This window comes from Cupressus sempervirens, chromosome 7 (assembly GCF_028749045.1).
Source record: "Cupressus sempervirens isolate cs-2001-9-10 chromosome 7, ASM2874904v1, whole genome shotgun sequence".
In the NCBI taxonomy this organism is placed as follows: Eukaryota; Viridiplantae; Streptophyta; class Pinopsida; order Cupressales; family Cupressaceae; genus Cupressus; species Cupressus sempervirens.
This window is the reverse complement of record NC_143124.1, coordinates 276640849-276659145: the sequence shown is the minus strand read 5'-3', so window position 1 is coordinate 276659145 and position 18297 is coordinate 276640849.

Here is an 18297-nt window from a genome sequence, read left to right as displayed (position 1 = left end):
ATTTTAGTTGATGTACGGACAGGAGGCAATGGTATCGACAAGATTCGTGGTACCCAATTTGAGGATAGCAATTGAGAACAAGTTGGGTGACATGGTACAATTTGAACAAACTTGATGAGCGACGGCTGCAAGCACAGTGGGCCATCAAAGTTGCACAAAATAGGTGGAAGGCATAGCATGATAAGCACTTAAAATTAAACAAGTTTCTACTGGGCTAGTTAGTATTGAAGTATAACGGATGGAATGAAATCAAACCTGGAAAGTTCAAAATTAAATGGGTCAGACCATACAAGATACGAGAAGTTGGCGATAACAGGGCAATTAAGTTATGGACACTAGATGGAAAAGAAATACCAAATGTAGTGAATGGATCGAAGTTAAAAATATACCATGAAAGAAATGGTCCCCCGTCGACAAACAAACTGAGAAAGATAAAAAACAACTGTAAATAATGTATATATGTATAATAAGTAAATAAAATATAGAAGTTGAACATAGTTTTAAGTGCCAAGTAATAAACTATAGTTGTAAAGTGTGAAGTAATAAAGTAATAAAACATGAAGGAATAGGAAGCAAATTTGGAATAGGACTAGAATTTTAAACATTAAAAAAGTGATGGGAAACACGGTTTGCCATACGGCCTTAAGGGACATAATATGAAAGCAATATTCAAAACAATTATTGGAAGAAGTTAAAGACTGTACAGACATTGATGGAATGGGGAATTAAAAGACCGTACGGCCATTTAGAATTGTGGGAATAAGAATTTGAAAACCGTACGACTATTCAGGAGCAAGCAAAGATCAATTATAAGGCAGGCTAATGACCATACGGCCTCAAGGAATCCTTGCAGGTATATTAAAGCTACCGTACGGAAGAAAAGAAAGAAAATATTGAAGTCTGGGCACCGTACGCAGGAAGCTAGGTACCGTACAAGATTCAGAGAGAGGAAGCTGGGCACATATGGAATTCAGAGACAGAAAGACCATACAAAGAACGGAGTAAAGGAAGGAGGGCTGTACATGCGATCCAGGCAAAAGTAAAACTACTGTACAGTGTGTGTACGGCCGACTTGGGCGAATGCAAAGGTTAAACCATACGGTTAGAGAAATGCCATACAAACAAAACAGTGATAAAAAGCCATGAGTATCGTACGTTATATTTGAAAGAGAGTCAGAGGAAGGAAGGGATTGGCAATTGCTGGAAATTTAGTATGGAAAAGCCAGGAAAACATAAAGTCAGGAAGCATAAAGTCAAGACAGCAAATTTCGTACAATGACTGGCAGCGGAGAGGAAAAAGACCCTACGGTCTAAGGTTGTAAGAGAGTAAAAGGAGCTATACGGTCTAAGTTGTAGAGAAGGAAAAGTTGTACATCAGAAGCAGAGGGAGCCAGCACGCATACATTTCCGTATGGATGCCAGGACAAGAGACGAAATTGTGAAAGAAGTTTGTACGAAGAATCAATTGACTTAACGGTTTGTGATTTATTCCATAAAACGACAAAGAAGTGACAGATATGCAGTCAACTAGAAAAAGGGCTTGGAAAAAGAAACTAGACGAAGACACAGCCATGAACAGGAATGTGAAGACATTGCCATCTGAAATCCGTGTAGCAGGAGAGACCAATGCAAGTTCAAGTAAGAAGAAAGTAAAGCAATCAAAGCAGCTGGCAGACATTCCTACAGTACAGAGTGTTACATTTGAAGGGTCAAATGGTGCAGAATGCCGGAAGTGGTGGCAGGAGACTCCAGACAACCACCAAGTGAAGGCTAGTATTTAGAAAGCACAGGTAGAATGGGTAGTGCAAATGCCTGTATTTTGCATCAGAGACTACGAAGGGTTTTTACGCATAATGATAGAAACGTATGACAGGTTCTCTCGAACCAATACGTTTGAATATCTTGGTTGTAATTTAGTAGTGTCATTCAAACCCGCTGACTTTACACAGGTATTTGGGATTCCTGGTCATGCTCAAGGCAAAAGAAAAATAGAAAGCAAGCCAAAAAAGATGAGCCGTAAAGTGAAGATGAAGTTGATACAACTTGTGTGTGGAGACCTGTCGCAAGCAAAACAGGAGGCTCTTTCAGACACATCCAAGGGCAGAGGGTTAAAGAAATCTAATATTCAGGAAGGACACTAGCGGCGTTTGATGGATATCATGAAAAGCCACCTCACAGGTTCGAGCTACACTTCGGATATCTCATTCCCACATGTAGTAATGATGAAGAGGATTTTGCACGGTAGGGTATAAAACTGTTGGCCGAACGGATGTCGGAATTTATGACATTGCAGCACAAAACATTCTATATGCCGCATTATGCTATTGGCCTATTCCTAGAGGCAACGACGCAAATGATTCTGAATGATGCACTAGAGGCCAAACCAAGACCACTCACACCTAGTGAACAACCTATTATGCAATGGAGGCATTTGGATACACTTGGTACCAAAACCATCAAACAGAAACGACCGAGGCCGGATGGTGGAAACACAGATAGTGGTCGAGAGGAGACATCTTCAGAGGGGAGTGGGACCAAGGGAGAAGAGGAAGAGGACGAGGAGGTAGAGGTGATCACTGCTACGCCATTGAGATTTCCGCAGCTTGTACTTTCGGCTACGACACACTTGGCTCCTGTGGGCATACATGGCATTCCAAGATTTGGTCAAGTTAGGCAACCAGTGGTGATGACACCAATTTCAGCTGCGACGTAGCCCACCATAGAGACACGAGCTATGCCGGAGGCAGTGGCAGAGGCACATCCGTCACCAATGGAGATAGCAGCTTCGGAGGTAACAATGGAGTCGGCTCGTGAGACTCTACCAGAGATAGGAGATGAGACTTTGGTACCTAATACGGAGATGGACACAAAGATAGAGGTAATGGAGGTACTGGCAAGCGAGGAGTTGGGGGCATCGGGTGTCCGATTGGATGTAGTGGATTCTGATGCAGTGGTTACGGTAGATACGACACTGCTGGCATCACCTGAGCGAGACAGAGAGAGCCAAACCCAAAAGCTGAGTGCTTACCTGACTACACAGTTCCACCGAACCCCGGCGCCTTGAGTGACATACCTGCCAACACCCACACAAGGAGCAGTTCCAGAGAACCCATTACAAGAGGTTGGGCAAACACAGGCTCAGGGAGTACCGCATAGCGTCGTTGAGCATATGGCGAAAGCAGTAGACAGGGCTATGGGTGTGCAGCAGGAACATCCAATAGCATAGGAGATAGGGATGAGAGACATTTCTTGCTAATATAGCAACTCTAGCGACTCGGGCTCGCCAGGTGTTAGCTTCGACAAAGACTCAAGCGTTGGACTCAGTTGTGAAGGAGCTGGAGGGAGTCATATCTTTCATGAGGTTAGGATGCCCAGTTGCCTTTACAGTCTGTTTTGAGGAGCAGGGATGGCCGGATGTGGAGACTGTAGAGATGCGGCAAGACTGGGCCACGACAAGAGATCCTGGTATGGAGAGCCGAGCAAAGGCTTTGACTCACAAGATTGTGAAGTTACACAAGGAGGCATATTACACTCTTCAGAGGAGCCAGGCAGATCAGGTAGCAGCTAAGAGGGCTCGGGAGGAGTCACCTACCAGGTTAGCTTCATAGAGGGCAGCTTGGGAATCCAAGAGGCGGCCTGGAAATCCAAGACGACAACCCTAATAGACGGACAAAGTCAGCTGCAAAATTTGGTTACGGAAAAGGAACGAGTGGCAACAGGAAAAGAGAGAGTTGGGAGAAATTGCAGAGATGATGCAATCAGCCCTGGAGCTTCAGATAGAAGCAGAAGCAGAACTGAAGATTAGGAAAGAGCAAGTCTACAAGCTACAGGCGGAGTTGAACGAGTTGAGAGCGCAGACGGCCACTATGCCAGGGATGCATCCCTCTATTTAGTATTTATGTATTGATGTATTTTGTTTATTTTGAGTTTTGTTGTATTGTCGTCCGGAGACGACTTTTCTTTTGGGGGGGATGATGTTATCGATAAAATCGATATTGTAGTCGACGGGTAGAATAGTATCCGAAAAGGCGCGTGACGCTTGAGTCACCCCTTCAGAAAGGTATATGTACACCGTTTGAGATGGACTTTAGAATAATCATTGTAATCATTGTATTCAGAATGTAAACATTGAGTGCATATATGAATAAAGGATCTATTCTATGTTGTATCCTACTATACTACATGTGTTAAGTATCTTTACCCTATACGGTAAACAGAACTCAGTGTTAACTGAGATCTGAGGCCGACTGATGATGAAAATAAAGAATGTTCGAGAAATTTAAGGCTAAAGTCAAAGTTTGTTACAAGATCTATAGCTGGAAAAATATAATGAAGATCTAATGAAGGAGATTTGAACAAGATGAAGATAAGCACAAAGTTCAATGAAGTTCTATTTTTTGAGTGTCTAAATATAATGAATTTGAGATCTGCGATCGTGATTAGGCAACAAAATCTAGGACTTGGAAGGCCGAAGTTAACAATTTAAGGAGATGATTGAGACTATTTTTGGTTGCTAGTTCAATGTTGATTAAGTGTGAATTATAGTTGAAGTTGAAGAAGGAAGAAGAACAAGGTGAACCAAGTTGAATAGAGGTGTGAAGATCAAGCAGAGCAAAATGCAAAGAGAAATAGTGTGAATCAGCTAGACAAAGATTAGAAGGAAGAAGACTGTGCAAAGCAGAGATCTAACAAAGCAAGACAGTGCTAAAGCTAAATTGATCATTTGACTATTACTTTGTTGCCATTGTAGTAAAAGAAATCTCTTAATCGAGTGGACCTAAACAGTTTATGAAATCCTATATGATAACATCAATTAATGATGTTTGTAAGTCCTTTAGAGCAGACCAGGGATTTTTTTAGTGGCTATTATTCGCCAATTGGCTAATATGTCCCGATTGGGCTATATAAATTGGCTAAAAAAAACACCGTATACTAGTTGACCGGTTCACCCAGATTTTATAAAATACTCATATAGTGGTCGGAATGTTCGCCACTATTATTACGTAATTTCAGTTTGGTAGTCGGGTTCATCGCCCATATTTCTCTTTAATGTTTACTCTTATTCACCACAAAATTAATTGAGTGTCTCTTTCAACGATCATCATTCGCCAAATTCCCATTTTCCTATGTGAATTTTTTTTTTAATGAGTGACTGTACTCCACAAACAACTTACCTTGATACATGTCAACATTCCGGTGACTACCTCGACAATTCTTCTTCCTTCAAGAAATGTTGGCCGAAATTAAACCTCAGCCATTGATCTTGGATCATTAGACGGTCTGAATTCTCAAATAATACATTTAACATAATTACATTTCAAAACATAATTCGCCATCAATATTAATAATTTTATTAAAAACAAAATTATAATCGCCATTATTTTATAAAAATTGTCTAAACTATTAAAAAATTCACCACCAAATATCCATCGATTGACGCATAATTCGCCAACACTATTAATTTTTTTTCACCCAAATGACATGTGATTCGCCACAATTTTATAAATTTTGGGAGGGGGGGGTTCCTTAAAGTTGTCCCTGGAGCAGACCACTCTTTAGAAATGTCAAATGAGTGATAAGGTCTAGATGATCTTTGGTTAAAATCCTAAAACCAGGTCACACTAAAAATGTGCATGTAAACCTTTTACAAGGTTGGCTCCTAGCATAGCTCACTTTAGAAGAGTAAATTATTTGGGTTGCCAGTCCCAAGTGGAGCTAAATAATTGTTATGATACTCAGGATATTCATAAACAGTGAGATAACAGTTTGTAAGTAAAAAGATTATAAGTGTGAATTGAAATGTTGAATGTTGTTACCAAGCTTGTGATTAGAAAGTATACAAAATTGAATTAGATCTGAATTATTTTTAAGGCTTGTGGGATAATTGAATATAACTGATTCACCCCCCTACCAATTCAAAACAGTGATTCAACAATCACATGCCATACAAGGTTACAGGTGAATTTAGAGAGCCCCATATAGATGTGAATGCCCTAGTTAATTGGATTAACCTAATCTGTTCAGACTCTGTGATTAATCAGTTTTTGACCAGACAAAATAAACTTTTTCTCTATTGAAAGTTTATTAGTAAGAAAATGGTGAATAGCTACATATGATGATTACATAAACTCACCTTAGATATGTGGAATGGTTTCAACTTTCATTCCAAACCTCAAATAAACCTTCTACCTAGAAGTTAAAATGATTTATATGTCAAGTTGTCTCAATTCCCAGGCCAAGATCAATTAGTGCAAGACTATTCAAGTATTTCGATGATTTCATACTTAAGTGTCTGGATCCTCTGCAAGCAAAATTCCAACCGAAGGAATGGCTCTCAGCACCATCTACAAAAGAACACCAGCCCCACAAAATGATCATATTTAGTAGTCCAAGACTGGGAAGTGGGACACAATCTACAAATCTGGTACTCAATCCATAAGAGAATGTTGTGCTTGGAATATATTCTACTTGCACAACTCAAAAGAGAGGATACTAACATTACAACACAGGAAAGAGGTTAAAAAGTCATGTTGTGTATCAAAAACATTTCTACTTCCATTTGAAACAAGTAGAAAGATTGATTCACTCTCATATGTGGATCAATAGTAAGCCAGTGCACTTCATTGTTGCCAACAGAAGTCTAAAGAACCTAATTTCTCTTGAAGCAACCCAAAGATTGAATCTGTCACTAACGCCACAGCCACAATCTGTTGTGACATCGCTTTGCTAGGGGTACTCAATGTTATACTTAGATGGCCATATCTTGACAATCAATATGTAGGCTGAGGCAAACCCAAGAAGTTTAATCATAGATTGTGGAAATGAGAGATACTAGATACTCAAGGCAGTACCTAACTTTTCACTCATCAAAACCATATATTGGATAGTTAGTTCTACCATGAAGTTTGCACCTTTGATGGAAAGGCTTGAGCACGTGAACATCCTCGTGGCAACAAAACATATCATAATTCCTCCAGCAGCATCGATAGAGGCTTAACTGCAAGCTAGCAAAATATAAGGACATCTTTTAGTCACCAAAGAAAGTTCCTAAGCATTGTGATATATAAGATACTGTCAATTTCATTCTAGACCACCCCTACCAGATGGTTTATTATGCTGCAGAACAGTTCGAGGGAATGAAGAGATAAATCAGAAAATCCATGACCTCATTGAGAAAGGGCGTATTAGACCCAATTCTTTGCCCTGTGACAACACAATGTGTGCCAGCGTAGAAGAAAGACGGTAGATAGACATTATATATTTACTACAAATGCTGTCAACAAAGCCAATGAAGAATTTGAACCCTCTTCTAAGGATTGAGGGATTCCTAATCTCAAGTGTATGTATCATAAAATTACACTACTGAACCTACGAAGATTTAGAAGACAGCCTTCAACATAAACAAAGGTTTATTGGAGCGATTAGTTCTACCCTTCAGCCTAACCAGCACTCTAGTCACATCCGTGTAGATAATGAATGGCATCCTTGAGCAATCATATGTTCCTTGTCGTATGCAAACCCAAGCCACTTATGTTTTTTAAGAAATTGTTCATAAAAACCCACCATTTTGTTAAAAATTGCCAAAAACCAGGTTCAAACTATCTTCAGCAACCATTGTTCTTTGACAGATTCAAGCATTTCTAGCAAACCATGGCATGTTTGTGAAAGAATTGTTCATAAAAAAACCCACTATTTTATTAAAAATTGCCGAAAACCAAGTTCAAACTGTCTTCAGCAACCATGGATCTTTGAAAAATTGAATCATTTTTAGCAAACAATGGCCACTATTTATAATAATAATCTGCACAATTTGCTGATGAAACCTTCTGTAATTTCCTTTTAAAAGTAGGCACATTTTTTAGCATAAAAAGGTCCACAGCTTTCTAAAGGAAAATATTCTACTTCTACTACAAAAATCTGATCTTGCAACCTCCTCCAAAAGTCAAATATAATAAATGCTGTCATGATTTCTAGGATAGGATAAACCTGCACTTCAGTTTGTAAACCTTTTTAAGGTACATATTTTCATGTGACCTGCTTTGATAACATATTGTGAAAACCAATAGAACGCAAAACATGATTATTCTATAAGATATTAGGACACTGACTACAATGAGTTCATCTCCTTAAATAGAGTCAAGATGATGAAACCAAACAAAAATCCACCTGGTTAAACATGACACAACTCATACTAAATGCTTAAAGTAGCAAACTCTCTTAAGTCATTAAGGTGGCTTTATTACAGAAGTCTATTACATATAGTAGTGACACAAAGAATGATTCTCAAGATATTCGATATTAACAAAGCGAAAGTCTCCTTATATAAAAGTTAAACAATTTATTTGATAAGATCATCAACTAAATTAGCAGAAAAAAACTGTAAGAAAAAAAAGTATTCCTGGAGTCTGCCCTGACAATTTATTTGACCATTATAACTAAATATTACAATATTATATTAATACCCTCCCTTAATGGTCAATCTGCTAACTAAACCAAGCTTATCTTGAAATTTTACAATTTGTCAAGTCTTGAGAGACTCAAATAAGATTTTTTGCAATCTGATCCTCAATTGGAATGTACTGCAACATCACTAATTCATCTTCTATAACTTACTGTATGATATGAAAATGAAGCTCAACATGATTGTTATCCCAATGCAAGAATGAAAGCCCTTCTTGAGACATGCATGTCTGAAAGCATCGTCTGTGGCCATGTTATTTTGAACCTAAGCAATTCAGGTGCGGATGCGGTAACAGAATTCGATATGCAGATGCGTGGATTTTTGTTTTTTTTGTTTTTTTTGGGGGCACGGGGGGAAGAGAGGAAGGGATTGGGTTTGTTTCTATAGATAGAGAGATATGTGTTAAATCATTGGAGTTGCATTAGACCTTTTTCTCTCAAGGATGTGAAAAAATTGATATCGTTTCTCTAGTCTGCCCAAGTACTATTATGGATTTGAAACTTTGATCAAAACTAACCAGATCAGCTAGGGATTTACCATCCACCTACAATCTTAGATGTTCAATAAGTGCAATTACAAAATTTTAAGCTATTTTCTTTTATTTTCTATGTTTATATATTCTATCAAAATGCTGTTACCAGTCTGTTTAAAATTAGCCCGAACAAATAGATAAAGAGTTTCTATCCATCTGCATGCTCAGATGCTTAATTAAATTTGTCGCCTGCTAACACAAAGCAAATTGAATATGTATTTAGGACCTCTGATAGAGTGAAATATGAATGTCTGATTTTCTATCAAAATAATGAATGTCTGATATAATATCAGATAGAAAACTGAATATGTATTTGTAATAGTGAACTAATAATGTTCTGAATTGAAGGTCTGAACGCTGCTCTAGATACTTGGTATTATGTAGGTTATATATATTTCTCCCAGCAGCATCAGACTTCATTTATTTAAGAGTATTGAGTTAAGTCCCCGTAGGTACATGACTCTACATGGCCTATGGCCACGTAGGGGCTGTCCCTATGTGGACCTAATTACTTATTTCCTAAACATATGTTATACCATGCAGATTATATGACTGCTTATAATCACAGATTTTATAATGCCCGATAACCTAAGGAAATAGGATTTGTTTATTCTTAAATTTGTTATTAATATGAACATATATATGTGTGTGTGTGTGTGTGTGTGTGGAGGAGTAATATATAAAACATTTGAATGTGTGTGTGTATTCGTTACCAATATGTAATCTGGTATGTGCTTCAATTCAACTGAAGCTATAATTTATAACTCCCTCTTAGCGAGGGAGAATTGAATCATAAAGGAATTCACCATCTCATGATATGTGCACAGGCATCAGGAGAATTGGTCATCTGATTTCTGGCACTCCAGGACATTAATTTAATGTAGTCTACCACATAATAAAAATCACAATGTCATAATCTATATCATGACAAGTATCATAATCTTTGGCACTGCAGGACAACAATTAATGAAGTCTGATTATGATACATTTCGTTATCATGACTTCCAACACTCTAAGACAACTTAATGTTGTCTTGTCATGATAACAAGTTGAGCTATTGATAAAATCATCACCTTTCAATAGCTACCCTGTGAACACATATATCAATGAAAGATCGTCACCTTTCATGACACAATTCATACATATTAGATAGTAATCAAGAATATACATGTACATATATCACAAAACTCAGATTTATTTCAATAGTTACAATCACATTTGTACCATACCAAGTTTACCTCTGAAATATTCCAATTTAGGTCTAGACAAAGGTTTAGTAAGTACATCGGTTGTTTGTTCATATGTGCTGATGTATTCCAGCTTGATAACATCTCTATCCACCATATCTCTAACATAATGGTAAGGAATTTCAATATGCTTTGATCGGTTGTGAAAGACTAGATTTACTGACAACTTGATGCAACTTTGATTGTCACAGTGCATAACTGTTGGCTTCAAAGGCTTCCCAAACGATCCAACTAGCAATTTTCTTAACCATACTGCTTCTCTAGCTCTCATGGAAGAAGCTATGTATTCTGCCTCGGTGGAACTTAAGGCGACTGATTATTGTTTTCTACTAAACCAAGATATCATTACTTAACCAAGGCTGAAACAACATCCTATAGTACTTTTACGATTAGTAGAGCTACTGGCCCAATCTGAATCAGAATATCCATGAAGTGTAATCTCAACTTGATCATACTTATGACCCAGTCCAATTGTAACGCACAAGAATCATAAGATACGCTTGGCTGCCATGAGATGGATCTTCTTAGGTTCACACATGAATTGACTTAAGGTATTGGTTAGGTAACAGATATCAGGACGAGTATTCACCAAGTACATCAATGATCTAATTATTTGCCCATAGTATGTGAAATCAGTGGGTTCTAATTCAAATCCGTCATTCTCAAGTTTGTGTAAGTTTTCTTCCATGGGTGTCGTCAAGGGTTTGCATTCCATCATCCCAAACTTTGTCAGAATGTCAATAGTGTATTTTCCTTGGTTTAGAAAAATGTAGTTTTTCTTTTGCTATACTTCTAGGCCTAGAAAGTAGTGGAGTTCTAGATCTTTCATGTCAAATTCAGCTACCAGATCCTATTTGCATTTTACTATAAGATGTTCTTCACCTGTTATTAGTAAGTCATCAACATATAATACAAGAATAATCATATCACAATCAATTATTTTGAAATATATACTAGGATCAACTTCATTTTTGGAGTATCCTAATTTTGAAAGATAACTGCCTATTCTTTCGTACCATGCCCTGGGCGCTTGTTTAAGACCATATAGTGCTTTCTTCAGTTTACACACAGGAATTTTTGTCATGGGTGACAAATCCTTCGGCTTGTTCTATGTAAACTTCTTCTTCGATTACACCATTTAGAAATGCAGTTTTAACGTTTATTTGGTGTATTTTCCACCCTTTGGATGCTGCAATGGCTATGATGGTTCTAAAAGATGTGTATTGAGCGACTAGAGCAAAGGTTTCTTCATAATCTATTCCTACCTTTGGAGAAAATATGCGAGCTACAAATCTGGCTTTGTATTTTTCAATACTACCATCTAGCGCATGCTTGATTTTGAACAACCACTTGGAAGATACCACAAATTTATCTTTAGGTCTGGGTCCAGCTTCCCATACATCATTTTTTGGTATGGATTGGTATTCTTCAATCATTGCATCTTTCCAAGATTGACATGATAATGCTTCTTCAACACTTAAAGGTTTTGTTTTGATGAGTTGGATTCTAGAGCAATGTAGCATGTGTGACTCCTCGTTCTCTTGCTTTCTCTGAACACTTCAATAGGTTCTACTTGATTTTCCTCAATCATCTTTCTTGCCCAAAAGTGGCCTATTTTTTTGTTGGGGGTTTTCAGTATCTCTTGTAATAGGAAAAGATAATTCATTTCTTTCATGATCATTCTCCCTTTGATTCTCATCTATGGGATATTCATCTAATTCGTTAGTTGATTCTGTGATTGATTCGTCGATGTTCTTAGAGAGTTTAAAAGCAGTGTCTTCTTCAAATTTTACATCTCTGCTGCTTTCAATGTTTCTTTGTCTAGGGACATAAACTCTGTAACCTTTGGATGATTCAATGTATCCCACAAATATACCTTTCTTTCCAGAAGGTTCTAAATCAGTTCTTTTTTCTTTGGGAATATGAATATATACAGAACATCCAAATATTCTCAAATGACTTAAGTCTGGTTTATTTCTTGTAAATACCTCTGCACGAGTTATGTTCTCTAAGATTGAGTGAGGACATCTATTTTGAATGTGAACTGTTGTGCTTGAAGCTTCAGCCCAGAATGATATGTTGATATTTTGGTCATGCATCATGGCTTTGGTAGATTCTATAATAAATTTGTTTTTCCTTTCTGCAACCTCCATTTTGTTGAGGATTATATGGCACAGAAAACTCCCTCTTAATCCCAACAAAGGTGAAGAATTCTTTGAAGTTTTCATAAATGTATTCACCCCCATTGTCAAATCTTTAGGGTTTTGACTTTCTTCCCAATTTGGTTTTCAACTAGAGCCTTGAACTCTTTGAATTTGGATAATACTTCACTTGATTCCTTAAGTTTTAAGAAGTAAATCCAAGTTTTCCTAGAGAAATCATCTAAGAAAATTACATAGTAAAGACACACATTTAGGGAAAGGACTAACATAAGACCACACATATCAGTATAATAAGTTCAAGAATGGTTTCGGATTTATGTTCACTTTTGGGAAAAGATCATTTGGTATTTTTTCCTAAGGCACATCCTTTACATATTCTAGAATGATCATCTTTAAAGCTAGGTAAGCCTATTACAATCTTTTCTGTAGATGGTAAGACACGAAAATGAAGGTGGCCCAATCTTCTATGCCAGATTTCATTAGATTTTGAAATTTCATGATTTAACTAGATTTTGATAGTTTCAAACTTTATATAGACCTCCATCTCTAAGGCCCATGGTGATAGCACTCTTGATATTTCAGTTCTTGGGCCAAGATAGGACTTTATCTTATTTAAATGCAATGTGATACCCTTGATCTACAAGGCTAGATATTGAAACTAAGTTTCTTTTTATGCCAAGTACAAATAATACATTCTTTAGCTGAATTGTGATTCCTGTTTTTAGTTCTATTGAGCAAGATCCAATTCCTTTTACTGGATAAATAGAATTATCTCCAACAATTACTTCTTTAGAGGAGTAATTTTCAATTATTTTGAAATTGACTTTGAATTTGGTAACAAGATACTCCATTGTCAATTATCCATGTATTTTTGTTGGAGTTTAGTTCACTTGAAAGGGCTAATAAAATGCTAAATTTTCATCCTTGACTTCTACTAGAGCACTTGAATTTTCTTCCTTTCTAGGCAGACTTTGTAAGTGTGACCAAATTTATCACATTTGTAACATTGCACTTTGGACCAGCCTCTTTTCTTGTATTAGTTTCCTTTCTCTCTTTTCCGTTTGAATTTTCCCTTCTTTCCTTGTTGCTTGCATTAGTTTCCAAAGCTTGAATTTCTCCCTCTTGATGTAGACTGATTCCTCTTGAGATTAGACTCAACTCCTCTTCAGTACATTCATTTTTGGGTTGCTCAAAATTTGGTAGTTCAAGTCAAGAGCTCAATCCACAGATAAAGGTAAACCTTTTAGAGCAATTAGACATAGCGCTTTATTATCTACTTGATTTCCGATGATAGCAAGTTGATCTTTTAATTCTACAATTCTTTAAAAATATGATGTAATAGATTCTCCATTGTTCATTTTTATGTATAGTACTTGTTGCTTCAATGTTAGGAGTCTGCTGGTATTATTAATTTTGAATGTATTTTTAATAGTGGTGAACATCTCATATGTTGTTTTGAGACTTGATGTTGATGGGAGTATATGATATTTTACAAAATCTATAATTATCTTCATAGCTTTGTTATTATGTCTTTGTAATGTCCCCTTCTCCACATTAGACCTATTGGCACCTAGTTAGTCTACCTTTCCATCCAGATAGGTTAACGGCATTTGTTTTAGGATGCCAGCCAGTCACAAAAGTCTTTTGGTTTCAATAGAGGAGATATTTAAATGGGAAATTCTAAGGTTAAAGTCACATTGCTTTATTAAGTTGATCTATAAAGAATTTTATTTTTTAAAGTCACTTTTGGACAAAATGACTTAAGCGACTAAAAGACAAAATAGGCTTTTATCCCACATTGCTAAGTTGTACGCATCTCCCCTTACTTCAATATTATAAAAGAAAGCAGTTGCATTGGGATTAAGACCATAAAATGTTATGTTATTCAAAATCCTAAAAGGTTGCTTGAATGTGACTTGACTATTTCTTAAGGATGAAACCCCTTGAGGAAAAGAGTGAGACTGGACACAAACCCAATGACTCACACTTCATTCAATGACTAAGGTTCAGATTGATACATTGGACATCTGAAGTAAATTGGAGTTTCAACAACAGGATGAAAGAAATAGGTAACTGAAGATATCCGGCTGTGCTAGCAACGTACAGGTCAGTAGCAGCAGACATGAGCCAGTAGGCAAGCAGGAGAATGGTCATTTCATAGCTGACAGCAAGAGGTGAGACTTAGCATGGATTTAGCTTTCCATTATCACGGGTTCCTGTTACAGTCCACTCCTCCTATGCAATATTCAGTAGCAGGGTTAATGTAGGAGTTGGAAGCAGTGGTTGGCACCATCAACTCATCCCACAGTAAACACACTGCACGGGGTTCCTTCATGACAGAGATAACAGGCAGTAGACAGTAAAAGGAGCAGAATACGTGGACTGAAGGTGACTGCGGGTAATCTCCAGAGGGTCTAACAGTGACCTCTAACGGCAACAGCAAGGTTAAACTCTCCTTCAACTGTCGGCATTCTCCAGTTGGAAACCGGGTCTGTATGTAATCAACATACATCTCCTAGCAGTAATGTATGTATTATGTAGCTTCCTATTACGTAGTTGCTCTCATTATTTGGAAAATATAATATTTGATTGCTATCCACAACTCATTTGTATTGCAATTTTATATACTTATGCACCATTAATGTGAGTTTCGAAATCATTGAATCCACCTGCTGAGCAACCATCATGTATTTGTAAAAACAATAGTTAACCTGCACTACAGTGATACTGTTAGCTTACAACAGTTATGTGTCTCTCAACTGTTTGTTAAAATGCTTGATCAGTAAATCAACTTCTTTAGTGAAATGACAAGGAAGATTATTACAGTCTTCTCCAAATTGTTTTGTCAGTATCACTTTTTAGGTATAGACTTATTTTCTTCTACGTATCCTTCTAATTCCACCTCTCGAAGGATAATCATAATCCGTGTTTTCCATGATGCAAAGTTGGAGGCACCTTCAAGTCTTATCTTCTAGTCTTACATGATTCACCATAGTTGCAGATTTGAGATAATTTAATGAATCTGAAATCTAATTTAAACTGAATGTTTTGCTCTATCAGTTAGGCTCTGATACTATGTAAATGTATTTAGAACCTTTGATAGAGTGAAATATGAATGTCTGATTTTCTATCAAAATAATGAATGTGTGACACAATAGAGTGTCTGATATAATATCAGATATATAACTGAATATGTATTTGTAATAGTGAACTGAATAATGTTCTGAATTGAAGGTCTGAATGCTGCTGTAGATACTTGATATCATGTAAGTTACATATATTTCTCCCAGAAGCATCAGACTTCATATATATAAGAGTATTGAGTTAAGTCCCCATAGGGACATGACTCTACATGGCCTATGGCCACAATAGGGTCATGTCACATCCCCACGTGGACCTAATTACTTATTTCCTAAACATATGTTATACCATGCAGATTATATGACTGCTTATGATCACAGATTTTGTAATGCCCGATAACATAAAGAAATAGGATTTGTTTATTATTAATTTATTATTATATAAAACATTTGAATGTTTGTGTGTGTGTGTGTGTGTATATATATATATATTTGTTACCAATACATAATCTGGTATGTGCTTCAATTCGACTGAAGCTCCTGCTGAATTTGAAAACCATGACAACATTACTATAAGCTCACCGTCTTAGTTGTTGAACAATTACAACTTAACGAACTTAGGAGCTCAGCATTAATACTGGTTTTCCATGCCAATTGTTTTATGAACTAGCTAAAGAAATTTGATATTTGTAAATAAGTAAATTATTGGATTTAGAAAGTGATTACTGGAAGCTTTATTTGGTTCTGCAAATTAAGCCATGTGATTAGTGGGATATAGATTTTGGACTGTTAGAGATTGAGATCATGGAAAAATCGTCGCATACTCAGCAAGTTTTAAACACTTGCCGAGTTTTTCAGAGCTGCAAGCTTTTTGCCACTTGACTCGCCAAAACAAAAACTCGGCTGGAAAAATTTAATCGGCAAGTTTTTATTAAAAACTCGCAGTTTTCCTGGCCCACGGCCTGTCACGGCTTAAAAGGGCAAAAAGTCATTTTTTCCTTATTCTTTGTTGCATTTGTGTTCTCTAGAGCCTTGAGGTGTGGAGAGAAGGTTCGGAGGCATTCTTAGCTGATTGCAAGTGATTCAAGGTGGATTTGAGTGAATTTTAGAGGATTCTAACCGGTTTTAGAAGAGAAAATTCTATCCAGGTATGTTCATTTTATCATAATTTGAAAACTTTTTATAGTTTTAACAAATGTTCTATTGTTTTTGCTCTTGTTTGTAAATGATTTCAAATCATTTAAAATCATTTTAACTCTATGCTTGAACTTTGAATCATTTGAAACCCTGGTTGTTCTAAACTTTTAACTTTGTTTATTCATTTTTCTATAAATTTATGTGTAGGGCAGCGGTCAAGCATTAAAAAAAATGACAAACCCGCAAAAAGAGTGGCCACAAACACCATGCCCATCTAGATATATAGGCACTAGGCCTAAAAATACAAGAGATAAGGCATGGTGGTATGCCTATGAAGCTCCAAATGATGTTGGAAAGGTGATATGCATTCCATGTGAGAATTATTTCTGGAGGAATAAACCGCTTCAAATACCACCTTGCAAGCATAAAGAAACATGATTCAAATCCTTGTCTCAAGGTAAGTGAAGAAGAAAAAAGATTCATCAATGCCCTACTTGTAGCTGTTGAAGAGAAAAAATTGAATACAAAGAGGGCGAAATTAGCTATGAGGGCAGCCATAGCTGAATCTCAAGGAGCTCCTTTTGATATGCAAGAAGAAGAAGAAGCACTTGAGAACATACCAGGATCTCTTCATGGCCCACGGATCCACAAACAAAATGTCTCTTTTACCGGTTCCACTTCTTCTACAGGTCCTAGTTCTTCATCACCATCCGTATCAAGGATAGGGAGTTATTTTGTGCCCAGGGACACCTGGAGCACAACCATCATTAGAGGGCACTACATGGTTCAAGGAGGTGCATGAGCAAATTGATATTGCAGTAGCTGCTTTTTGGTTTTTCAACAATATCTCAATGAATGTGGCTGATAGTCTCTATTGGGTCAATATGGTGAATGCAATTTCAATATCGGGCAAAGGGTACAAGCCGCCTAATCACAAGGATATGAGTGGAAGGTTAGTATTTTACCATTTAGTAATTGTAAATAATTGTGATTCACTTCAGTTCATTGTTATATATTAAATCTTAATTGTTATAACTTAGTTCCTATTTTTTACTAACACTTTATTACACCTAAATTTTGTAGGTTGCTTGACAATGCAGTTGGTAGGGCAAGAGTATTGATAGAAGACCAAAAGAAAGAGTGGAAGAAGTATGGCTGCCCCATTTTATCTGATGGGTGGACAGATGGAAGAAGTAGAACCATTATTAATTTCTTGGTTGCTTGCAAAGATGATGTGGTGTTTTGGAAATCTGTTGACGCCTCCAATAAAGTGAAAAATGCACACACATTGGCTTTAATGTTGGAGAATGTTGTCATGGAGGTGGGAGTAGAGAATGTGGTGCAAATAATCACAAATAATGCAACAGCATATGTGGCAGCGCGTAAATTTAAATTTTTATGTTCGAATCAATATGAATCATGAATGTAATGCTATGGTATTATTCAATTTAGATTTGATGTAAATACTAAATATGGAAAGTTTGTAACTAATTATTGATTTTTTGCTAATCTTTTAGGTAGAATCCTCCAAGAGAGGCATCCCACACTTTTTTGGTCACCTTGTGCAGCACATGTCCTTGACCTTCTTTTGGAGGACATAGAAAAACTTGATTGGGTGAGTCTAGTTCCAATTGTGGAAAATGCTAGGTGAGTCACCAAATATATCTATAATCACCCA